The following is a 13,020-nucleotide window of genomic DNA, read 5'->3' as shown; positions in this document are numbered from 1 at the left end:
GTCACAGGCCTGCAGTTTGGGCAGAAACCCTCTATGAATATGTTCTGTCTCCTATAGTCAATCCTGTTTTGTATCCAGTTGGTGAGCGCTCCCTGGTTATGTCTGATCTAAACTTACTAACCAGTCTGCCATGTAGAACCTTGTCAAAGGCCTTGCTAAAGTTCATGTGGACATCGTGTACTGCTCTGCTTTGACCTCTCACTTGTCTACCTCCACACTCACATTTGAGGCATGATTTCCCATGCACAAAGCCATGCTGACGATCGTTAATCTGTCCTTACCTTTCCAAATGCACGATGATCGTTTCTCTCAGAATCTCATCCAACAACTTACCACCCCTGCCATCAGTCTCACTGGTCCGTAGTAGCTGTCGATGATACAAATATCTCTGAGAGGGGCCCTGCAATTTCCTCCCTCGCTTCTCACAAGGCGCTGGGGTATATCTGATCATGTCCAAAGGTTTTATCTAACTTTTGCATTTTAAGACATCCAGCACCTCCTGTTCTCCAATGTGAACTCTTTTCAAGACATCCCTATGTATTTTCCCAAGTTCCCGAGCTTCCATGTCTTTCACCACAGTAAAGCCTAACACACAATACTTGTTCAGTATCTCCCCCATCAGCAGTGATTCCACACAGACAGCCTCATTCACCTTTCAGGGGCCCTATTCTCTCACGAGCTAATTTTTAGCCCTTGTTGAAACTTGTCAAAATGCTTCTGAAATTTCAAATATCCCTCTACTGCAACTAGCCTTCCCCACCATTATCTATTCTGCCATTTATGGTCACACCAAAATATAGGATGCAACAGATTTAAAAATATTCCCCTTTTATAAAATCATACATCTCACATTGTTTCTAAGTATCTAGTTCTCATTTATTGTCATATTCTTTATAGCACATTCCAGCACGTTCCCGACTTACTGTCAGGCTAACACCGTTTGGTTTCAGACTGACTGCACAAAGGATTTTGGGAATCCTTGTGATTCAATCTGAAACAGGTAGCTTACAGGACCAGCAAGTAATCGAGAAGGCAAAGGGAATGGAGTCTAAATATAGGGAGGTCTTGCTAAAACGATGCAAGGTACAAGTCAGACCACACCTAGATTATAATGAATAGTATGTGTGCCCTAAGGAAAGACATTCTTGTGTTGGAGGCAGGCCAGGGAAGGTTCGCTCGGCTGATCCTGGAGATGGCGGGATTTTCCAATGAGAAGAGGTGGAGGAGATTGCCCTTGAACCTATTGGAGTTTTGAAGAATGGGAGAGAAATTGAATGAAACATCCAGGATTCGGAGGGGCTTTGACAGGTTAGATGTCGTTAAGTTAGAAAATCGAGCAGTACAGCAGAGTAATAGGCCCTTCGGCCCACCATGGCTGTGCTGACCATGATGCTATTCTCAACTAATCCCATCTGTCTGCACATGGGCGATATCCCTCTATTCTCTGTTTGTTCATGTTTCTGTCTAAATGCCCTTCAAATGTTTGCTCTTGTTGCCACCTCTCCCACCTCCTGTTTGTTTTTTTGCTGATCCTGCCTAAATCCCTACAACCCCTCAATAATCACATTGCTGGGTAAAGACAATTGGCCTCATTCATCTCACTTAAAACTTCTCACTCTCACCTTAAACCGATGCGCCCTAGTATTTGATATTTCGACATTGGAAGGAGGATTCCAACTATCCACACTATTCACGCCTCTCCTCATGCTCTTTACCTGTACCAGGTCACCCCTCAGACTCGGATATTCTCGCAAAACAATCCAACTGCGTCCAACCTCCTTAAACACAGTCATCCAGGCAATATTCTGCCAACCCTCTGTTGGAACCTCCCCAAAACCTCCACATCCTTCCTGTGGTGTGTCGATGAGAATGACACGCAACTTTCCAAACATGGTCGAATGAAGTTTCATTCAGTCACAACATGACATACAAAAGTCTGTACTCAATACTGTGCCCAATAAAGGTTAGCATGCCATACTCCCCCTCGACCACCACATCCTGTTGTGTTGTTATTTTTAGGGAGCTATGGATTTGCTTCCAATGTCTCTCTGTTTATCAATGTTTCCAACTAGTCAATTAGTGTACTTCTCTCTTCCATATGACTTCATAAATATATCACTTCACACCTGTCCCGATGAAATTCAATTTGCCACATCTCTGCCCAACATTACAGCTGATGTATGTACTGCTGCAACCATGAACACTCTTCCTCACTATCCACAATTCCCCTATCTATCCCTAATCATTACATGCCTTTCCAAATGTCGACTGCAAAATTACCACTCAAACTGCTGACCTTTTCATCTGAATCACAGATATAAATTACACACAGACATCACAGCACTGATCCTTGTGAAACAGACGTCCAATCAGAAATTGACCACTGCACATGCCTCTGTCTACTATCACCAAGAAAATATTGCATCTGACTTAACAACATGCATGGATTGTGATTTGATCTCCCAGATCTCCCTTGCTATTTGGAAGCTGTCGATTCAAAATGACTCTATATTTTGATTCCCAGGTTAAATTGGCTGTCTCATTAATGCACTGACTGCGTCCTTTCTTCACAACAAAACGGGACCTTGATTGGTTTTTTGCTGATCCTGCCTAAATCCCTACAACCCCTCAATAAACACATCCCAGCGATGGTCATGCTGCAGCCACACCTCCACAATAACAGTTCGATCATATCTGTTCCCTTCAGTTAATGCTGTCATTCCATCTGCCTTGTTGCAAATGCATGGCGCGTGTCACCGAGAGAGGGCCTTTGAGGGATGGTTAGAGGTCACAGAGTGGGAGAGATGTTTGGGGGTGTGACAATGTTGCAGGGTTAAACATAGTTACAGTTGCTACAGATTGTTCGCAGGAGAAAACATTTTATTGTTTGGAGGAAGATAGAGAGATAAAGCGTATTTGATTAGATTCCAGAGATAGGGATGTGTGTAGGGTTGTGGATCGTTACATGGACAACGTTGATCAGGGCGTAGAAACATTCACAGGATTCCAGGATGTCGTACATTTAACAACAGTTGTGGGATCTGGAGAATATCACAGTGATAGGGTGGATGGTATGGACTGGGGAATATTACAGGAAAAGGGAGGGTCGTATGGACTGGAGAATATTACAGGGAAAGGGAGGGTCGTATGGACTGGAGAATGTTGCAAGCACATGGAAGATGATATAAGCTGGAGAATGCTGCAGCAATAGAGAGGAGTATATGGACTGGAGGATGTTGCACGGACAGGGATGAAGTTGTAGACTGGATACAGTTAGAAGGAGAGATGAATTTATGCACTGGAAGGTATGTCAGAGAGAGTGCGTGGTGTGCATGCTGCAAGATACGACAGGGATAGGGAAGCTTGTAGAGACTGGAGGAGAGAGTGATAGAGAGTCTTATGAGAGACCAGATTCACTTATGGGCATAGGATATGCTACAGTGAGCAGAGCCTTTTGCAGATATAAATGAGGATACAATGGCCACAAAGCAGTCACACCTCTTCATAGGTATATAGGAACTGAAGGAATTGAACAGATTACACAGGCTTGGAGTGTTGTATGCAGTGGAGGAGATTAACCTGAAAGGGATGGTTTTAGAGACTCAACAATGTTAGGAAATAACGGGAGTTGCAATTGTGAGAGCAGGTTTCAACAATTCGGAGGATATAGACCTGAAAGAGCTTTGACAGATAGCGATGGTACGGTAAAGGGAATTGTAGTGGCTTCCCTTTCATAAGCAATCCATAAGCACTTAAAATAGCCTGTTTGACATGTGCATTATCACTCGACCATTCGAGAGACAGCGCTGCAAATATTTCACTGGCTCTGCTTACCAGCTTAGACTGAACTAGCATTACCCAGAAGACCTCGGGCCACTCTACCTGTCTATGAAATCTTTCAAATGAAATACAGAGTTCCTTGACAGTAGAGTCACAGGTAGTTAGGATAACAAAGAAGGTGCTTGGTATGCATTCCTTTATTGGTCAGAGTATTGGGTACAGGAGTTGGGAGGTCATGTTGTGGCTGTACAAGACAGTGGTTAGGCCACTTTTGGAATGCTGCATGCAACTCTGTTCTACTTCCGATCGGAAGGATGTTGTGAAACCTGAAAGGGTCCAGAAAAGATTTACAACAACGTTGCCAGGGATGAGCTATAGGGAGAGTTTGAACAGGTGGTGGTTGTTTTTCCTGGAGAGTTGGAGGCTGAGGGTGACCTCATCGAGGTTTATAAAATCAAGAGGGACATGGATAGGGTAAATCGACAAAGGCTTTCTCCTGGGGTGTGCGAATCCAGAATTATAGGGCGAGGTTTAGGGTGAGAGTAGAAAGATATAAAAGATAAAAAGGGGCAACATTTTCACGCAGAGGATAGTAAGTATATGGAATGAGCTGCCAGAGGAAGTGGTGGAGGCTAGTACAACTGCAACAATTAAAAGGCATCTGGATGGGTATATGAATAGGAAGGGTTTAGATGGAGATGAGCTGGGTGCTAGCAGGTGGGACTACATTGGGTTGGGATATCTGATCTGCAGGATGGGACCATGAATGGGTTGGGGAACCTGGAGGATGTTATGATTTGAACCACAGGTAATGTTTGATTGGATCTTTCAGCCAGTCTTACAGATGGTACAATTGCAACATTTAAGAAGCATTTGGATGTATATATGAATAGAAAGGGTTTGGAGGGAGATAGGCCAGGTACTGGCAGGTGGGACTAGATTGGGTTGGAATATCCTGTGGGCATGGCTGGGTTGGAATGAAGGGTCTGTTTCCATGCTGTACATCTCTATGACTATAAGATCGGCTGAATGTTCCAATCAAAAATTACCTGTGGTTCAAATCATAATATCCTCCAGGTTCCACAAGCCATCCCTTGTCCTATCCTGCAGGTTCAATGAATCCCGGAACACCTAACCTTCTTCAAGTCCCACCTCCCTTCCGACATTTGTACCATCCTCCAAGTTCTGCAGCCCTTCATACCTTGTAACATGGCCCAGACTCTCCAACTCCTCCTTCCTCTGCAATGTTCCCCAGAAGAGCACTGCAGGATGGTGGGGGTAACAGAGATATGGAGTGACATCAGGACAGGAGGATATTGCAGACATTAGGAATATATGGACTTGAGAAGGTTTCACAGTTTATGAGTGTTGTAGGGACTGGAGGAACTTACAAAGATAGGGATAGTTTTCGATTGGAGGATTCTGCAGAAAACCTTTACGTGGTTAAAGGTAGGATTCTTAGCAGCGTGCAGGAACAAAGGGATCCTGTGTCCCTCAGGTTCCCACCCAAGTTGACAGGCTGTTAAGAAGGCGGATGGTGTGTTGGCTTTCATTGACAGGGGGATTGAATTTAAGAGATGTGAGATTTTGCTGCAGCTCTACAGATCCCCAGTTGGACCACACTTCGAATATTGTGAACAGTTCTGTTCGCTTCATTGTAGGAAGGACGTGGAACCTTTAAAGACAGTGCAGAGGAGATTTAGCAGGATGCTGCCTGGACTGGAGGGCATGCCCATAGAAGATAGATTGTGGAAGTTAGGGCTTTTCTGATCACAGCGAAGGAGGAAGAATGGTGACTTGATAGAGGTGTACAAGGGAATGTGAGGCATAGATAGAGTGGATAACCAGAGACTACTTCCCATGGTGAAATGGTAATCACAAGGGGACATAAGTTTCAGGTAATTGGCGGAAGGTTTAGCTTAGATATCAGAAGGATATGGGCCAATTGCTGGCAGGTAGGACTAGATTGGTTGGGATATCCTGTCGGCATGGACGGGACTGGTACGTTATTTACACAGAGTGTGGTGGGTGCGTGGAATGGACTGCCAGCCGTGGTAGTAGATTCAGACACATTACAGACATCTAAGCAACTCTTGGATAGGCACATCAATGATAGTAATATGTAAGATATGTAGGTTCGTTTCATCTTCAGAGTAGGATAAAAGGTCAGCACAATATTGAGGGCGGAAGGACTTGTACTGGAATGTGCTATTCCATTTTCTAAATAGCAAGGGTTATGATGGCAGCAAGAGGGTTCGGGAAGCGGGAGAGGATGCGATCTGAATGAAGAGACACAAATATGAGGCGTTGCTAAGGTTGCATGAGGTAACAGAGACAGCAATGGCCTGATCTGGAGCGGATGACCCAGACTGGGAGGGGTGTGGGAACTGGAGGTGGTTTCACAGGGAGGGAGGACCTTTGAGCCACAGGAGGTTACAGAAATGTGGAGAGCTGTCGGGCCTACAGGGGTTCATGGAGATGGGGAGTTTGGGAGGAATGGAGCAGTTTACAGGGATAAGGATGTTGGTAGGATGGGGTGTTTTACATAGACAGGAATGTTTCAGGTGAATGGAGCAGATTACAGAGAAAACGTGGGTTGTACAGATTGGAGAAACAAATATTCATATGGAGGGCAATACAAGCATGGTGAACACTCAGTGAAACGTTAATATTCGCAAAGTCTGGGACAATCACACTGACAACAGTGACATTGGAAGAGGAGTTCAGAGAATTTTTTTCAGTGTTTCTTAGAATAACAGATTGTGTAACTGGCGAGGGACGTAACTGTCTCAGAGCGACTGTTGTGTGATAAAACTTAGTGAATGAGTAACGTCACCTGGAGAGATCCTCTGGGAAATTGTGATAATGTGCAGTTTAAAAAACTATAAAGTTTTAAAGTGAAACACAGAAAGGACAAGCTACAACTAGAAACAAAAATAGCCAATTACCTGAGTTGGAGAGGAGAACTGACCAAAATAAACAGACTAAACAGACTGAAATATGCGCCTGTAAATGAACAGTGGAAAACATTTGAAGGAACAGTGAAAAATACTCAACAAAAGGATATTCCACTGAAACAGACAAAAACCCAGCAAAAAATCCCCACCGGTACCTCACTCAGGACAAAATGGATCATATTAGATTATGAGGCTGAGAAGATCACCACAAAGTACTAAAAATCCTGAAGTGAGAGAGAGTTTTAGAGTAAGTTTTAAAGGGATTGCAATGGGTCTGCTAGCAGGAGGGGGGGCAATGGGAAGGGGAATCGTTGCCAAGTTGTATTGACACGATACGAACATGGAGAAGTGAAGGTGCTGGAGGTGGTGAGAGAGTGACAGAGAGAGGTCAGGGCCTGAACGGTGTTACAAAGCCAGTACGGATTGCTGCAGCTGGAGGGGCTTGCAGAGGTAGGGAGGGACATATGTATTTTTATTTATTCATTCATGGGATGTGGGTGTCACTGCCTGGACCAGCATTCTTTGACCCCATGCTAATTACCCAGAAATTGCTGGATAAATATAATACTTTGCTGGCCACAGGTGAAGTGCTGAATGACTGGAGGATCGCTAATATGGTTCCTTTGTTCAAGAAGGGCAGCAGGGATAGGCCAGGTAATTACAGAGCAGATAGTCTGACAGCAGGAGGAGGGAAATTATTGGAAACAATTGTGAGGATGAATCAACACTTGCAAAGGTAAGGATCAACTTGGTTTAGTCATCATGGATTTGGCAGAGGAAGATACTGTCCGAGGAATTCAATTCAGCTTTTTTTTTAAAATGATGCTTAAGTATATTGATGAAGGCGCTGCAGATGATGTGGTTTACATGGACTTGACTAAGTCCTTAAACAAGATCCAACATGGAAGGCTGGTTCAAAAGGACTGGGTTCCAAGGCAAGTTGGCAAATTGGATGCAAAATTGGTGGATAGCATACTTTCACCACCGGGTGTACCACAGGAAACTGTGCAGGAATCATTGAACATTAATAACTCAGATGTGAAAGCAGAAGGTATCATTAGTCGGTGTGCAGATGACATGAAAGGTGAGGGTGTTGTTCACAGTGAGGAGGATGGTCTCTGTCTGCTGTCCGATGTCGATCGGATGATAATCGAAGCAGAGTTTAGTTCTGATCAAAATGAGGTAATACACTGTGGGAGGTACGATAAGCGAAGTACAGACATAATAAACGGTAGGTCCTTGCGGAGTACTGAGGAATACAGGGACCTTGGTGGACAAGTCCATAGATCCCTGAAGGTGTCAGCACAGGGTGACAGGGTGGGAATGGCACCTGAACTGGGAGCGGGAGAGGGACAAATATCCTGGTGGGGTGAATTGCTAGAGCTGCTTGAGAGGATATAACCCAGTCTGGCAGGGTGTTGGACCTTAAATAAACGTAAGGCCAGAAAGATGATTGAGGCTGGTACACGAGTTAAAGACAGCAATTTCAGCAGACAAGGCAGGCAAGAACATAGCAGGGAATGGGGGAAAACTGATGATTAAACTGCATTAATTTCAATGTAAGGGGCCAGACAGCTAAGGAAGATGAACTCAGGGCATGGATTGGAACATGGGACTGGGATATTATAGTTATTACAGAAACACAGCTGAGGGAGGGGCAGGACTGACAGTTCATTGTTTCAAGGTGGAGATGCTGCAGGAAGGGGAGGCAAGAGAGGACGTGTGGTGGTGGGTTTTGATTGCATGAATCATCACAGCAGTACTTAGAGAGAATATTCCTGTGGATTGCCCAGTGAAGCTATGTTCGTGGAACTGAGAAATAAGAATGGGTCATCACTTTGATACGATGCGACTGCTGACCCCGAATAATCTGTGGCAGACTGAGGAACAAATATGTCGGGACACCTTAAATATCAACCATAATAATAGGGCTGTTATAGTAGCGTTTATGAACTTTCCAAACCTAGACTGGGACTGCCAGTGTTCAGTGTTTGCAAGGGAGGAATTTGGTAATTGTGTTCCAGAAAACTCCCAATCAATATGTAAATGGCCTGAAAAGAGAAAGGGGCAAAACCTGACCTCCACTTGGGAATTAAGGTAGGGAGAGGGACTGAGATTTGGGAAAGCGTTTTGCCAAAGTGATCACAGTTCTAGTAGTTTGAAAATAGCTTTGGAAAAGGACAGGCCTGGTCCACAAGTGCAAGTTATAAAATGGAGCCTGACCAATCTTGACCGTATTAGTCAGGAACTTTGAAAATGTGATTGGGGAAGGGAATTATTTACAGGGAAAGGGAAGTTTGGCAAGTGAGAATATTTTAAAAGTAAGATAAACTGATCGATCAGTGCCAGCATGTTCCTGTTTGTGTGCAGGTCCATGCTGACAGCATTCGGAAACACTGGCTGTCTATTGAGGGTCTGGTCAAGGAAAAGGGGGCACATGTCAGGTATAGCCAGCTGGATCAAGGGAATTCTTGAGGATATACAGGGGCTGTAGGAATACACTTTGAGTAGAAAACAGGATTGGAGAAAGGCTACATGAAATAGCCTCAGCAGAGAAGGAAAGGGGAATCCAAAAGTGATTGTATCAGTATATTAAGAGTACATAAGTAACTCAGGACAAAATAGTGTCCTTTAGTGATCAATGAGGCCATCGATGTGTGGAACTGCAGGATATTTGCTAAGATCCTAAACAATTTTTTTCACTCCAGAACTTACTGTGGAGAAAGACTGGGGAATTCAGGGAACAAGAGTAATACGTTAGGCCACAATTGGAGTTCTCTGCAATTCCAGTCTCTCTGCTACAAGAAGGATGTTGTGGAACTTGAAAGGACTCAGAAAAGATTAACAAGATATTGCCCGTGTTGGTGCTGAATATGCTGGGGTTACTGTCACTGGAGAATCGGAGACTGAGGGATGACCTCACAGAGGTTTATATGAACATGAGGGGCATGGATAGGGTAAGCATTCAAGGCCTTTTCCCAGAAGTTGGGGAGTCCAAAAATAGAGGGAATAGATTTAAGTTTAGAGGTGAATGGTTTACAGAGGGACTGAAGGGACAGCTTCTTCACACACATAGTGATGTGTGTATGGAATGAGCTGAAAGAGAAAGTAATGGAGACTGATACAATTACAACATTTAAAATTGGCATCTGAATAGTAAGGGTGGGGGGCATGGTGGCACAGTGGATAGCACTGCTGCCTCACAGCGCCAGAGACCCGGGTTCAATTCCCGACTCAGGCGACTGACTGTGTGGAGTTTGCACATTCTCCCCGTGTCTGCGTGGGTTTCCTCCGGGTGCTCCGGTTTCCTCCCACAGTCCAAAGATGCGCATGCCAGGTGAATTGGCCATACTAAATTGCCCGTAGTGTTAGTTGAAGGGTTAAATGTACGGGAATGGGTGGGTTACGCTTCTGCATGCCGGTGTGGACTTGTTGGGCCAAAAGGCCTGTTTCCACACTGTAAGTAATCTAATCTAATCTGTAAGTAATCTAATCTAAAAGGGTATAGACGTATATGGGCCAAATGCTGGAAAAGGGAATGGATTTATTTAGACCGGGTAAGCCAGTACGAGTTGGGGACCGAAGGGTCTGTTTCTATGCTGTAAATCTCTATGACTTGAAAAGAGTGCATGTTATAAAAGAGCTGGCGCTGGAGGTTTTAAAACTCAAAGCTATGGCAAGTCCCAGAACCTGATTAAGTGTATCTCAGGACACTGTGGGATGCTAGGGAAAAAATTGTGGAGGCCCGAGTAAAGGTATGTGTACTACAGACAGCCATGTGTGATGGGCTGGCAGGCTGGAGGGTGGCATCATGGACAGTGAAGGAGGTTTTGTGAGATGACAAAGGGATCTTGATGAGGTGAATGAATGGGCTGAAAAAGTAGAAATGGAATTCAATCTGAATAAATACGAGGTAATGCATTTTGTAAAACAAACACGGGTAGAGCTTATACAATTAATGCTCAGGCCTTGATATGTGTTTTAGAGCAGAGGGACCTCCGGGTTCAGGTACATAATCCTTGAAGGCTGCATCACAGGACGAATAAGACAGTGCTTTGCATGCCTGACTATTGCTCAGTCCATTGAGTGTAGGATTTGGGACGTCATGTTGAGTTTGCATAGACATTTGTGCGGCCTGTTCTGCAAGACTCTGTCCAGTTCTGGTCGCCCAGTTAACAGGGAGGATATTATTAAGCTGCAGGACATTCAGAAGTGATTTACCAGGATATTGCTGGGTATGGAAGGCTTGAGATCTGAAAAATGGCTGGATAGGCTGAGTCTTTTTTCACTGGTGCCTGGGGGTTGAGACATGATGCTATAAAGGTTTATGAAAAAAATGAGATATATGGATCAATTTAATGGTAGTTGCCTTTTCCTCAGGATGGGGGAGTCTCAAGATCAGGGGCCATATTTTTAAGGTTAGAGGGGAGAGGTGTTCAAAAAAATGATATGGGGCAATTTGCTACACAGAAGGTGGTTTGAGTGTGGAATGAACTTCCTGAGAAAGGGGTTGATGTGCGTACAATTACAACATTTAAAAGATATGTGGATAAACAGGTGAATAGGGCAGGGTTGGAGTGATATGGGCCAGCAACAGGCAGCTGGGAAGAGTTTAGTTTTAGATTATGGTGGGTATCAACTGAAGGGTCAGTTTCCATGCTGTATGGCTCTATGACAAGAATATGGTTTGATTCCATTATTGAAGAAAGGATCAGGGCTGGGCCCACTGATGTGCATCATCGACATAAACGATTTAATTGAAAATATAGGAGTGATTGTGTGAAAGTTTGTTGATGATCAAATGAATGGTGTAGTGGGCAGTGAATACGGTTATCAAAGGGGACCTTGACCAACTGGGCCAGTGGACCAAGGAATGAAAGATGGAGTTTAATTCAGGGGTTGGATTTTGTTAAGACAAACCAGGGAGGACTAACACAGTTAATGGAAGGGCTCTGGCCAGGGTTGTCGGAGAGAGAGAGAGAGAGAGAGACCAGAGGGTGCAAGTTACATTGTTCCTCGGAAGTGGCATACCAGGTGGACAGGGTGGGGAAAGCGATATTTGGCACATTTGCCGACATTGGCCAGCACTTTGTTACATATGTTGGAGATATTTGTAACTTTGTCCTAAATATTTCCCTTGGGCAGAGGAGGCCACGAGGTGACCCTAAGAATGGTGAATAACCAAGGGTCGGTGAGTCCAAAACTAGAGGGTATAACAGGAGGTGAGAGAGCAAGGATTTAAAGAGGGAGCTGAGGGGAACATTATCCACAGAGGATGGTGCATAAACGGAACAGACTGCCTCAGGCACATGGGAGAAACAAAAACAATTATAGCATGGAAAAGACATTTGGGCAGGTACATGGAGAGGAGAAGGTTTGAAGAGATAAGGGCCAAATGTAGGCAAATGAGACTCATTGAGTATAAGAAACATGGGCAGCCTTGAGGGGTTTGACCACAGGTTCTGTTTCCGTGCTGTATCACTCTGTATCCAGCTAAAGAGGATTAGTGTACCAAAATAAGGCATGTTGTAGACACTGAAGCAAGTTACAGCGATAGTGATGGTAGTCTAGAATGCAGTATGTCTCAAATATGTGGAGGGAGTATCGGGAAGGGAGGAGGTTACAGGGACAGGGACTATTGTAGGAGTTAAAAATGACTGAAGACACTGGTGCACAAGCCATGCCACAGATGGTGTTGCAGAGTAGTGAGTCTTAGTAGAGTGTTGGAGGGAGAACACAGAACAGAAAGATCCCAGGCAGCATTCACAACCTCTTGTCGGAGGCCTACTCTCCCCTCTGTTGTACTGATGCTCGCTAAGACAGCACAGGACTGGATTGATAACTATGAACTCCCGATGCTGTCTCACTGCAACATAAGTTAAATTAGACGTGGTGATTGAGCACGGGGTGTGTCTATACTGTGCTCCCCATCCAGCACTGTATCTGCGTCCTGTCTTGTTAGCGATGTTTGGAGCCCTCTCATTGCTCTCTGCTCTGTCACTATGAGTGATCTTACCTCACTGAAGGATTTATTGAAGGCTCCCGGTCTCCCTGCCCTTTGTCTCTCTGGCTGACCAACCATCTTCAATGAGGTGATGGATGAGACACACAGCAGTTGGGAAGTCTATTGAGTCAGCAACTTCCTGAGTACCTACAGGAGACAGAGAAATAGACAGAATGGGAAATTAGACTGATGCAGTGAGGGTTACACAAGGAGAATGGAAATGAACCCCACAGAGATCTGGAAAATCCCAAACTCCATCCCTAGCCTGTGCTGTTGAGT

The sequence above is a fragment of the Chiloscyllium punctatum genome, unplaced genomic scaffold (genome assembly GCF_047496795.1).
Source record: "Chiloscyllium punctatum isolate Juve2018m unplaced genomic scaffold, sChiPun1.3 scaffold_77, whole genome shotgun sequence".
Lineage (NCBI taxonomy): Eukaryota > Metazoa > Chordata > Chondrichthyes > Orectolobiformes > Hemiscylliidae > Chiloscyllium > Chiloscyllium punctatum.
This window is presented reverse-complemented; position numbering follows the sequence as displayed.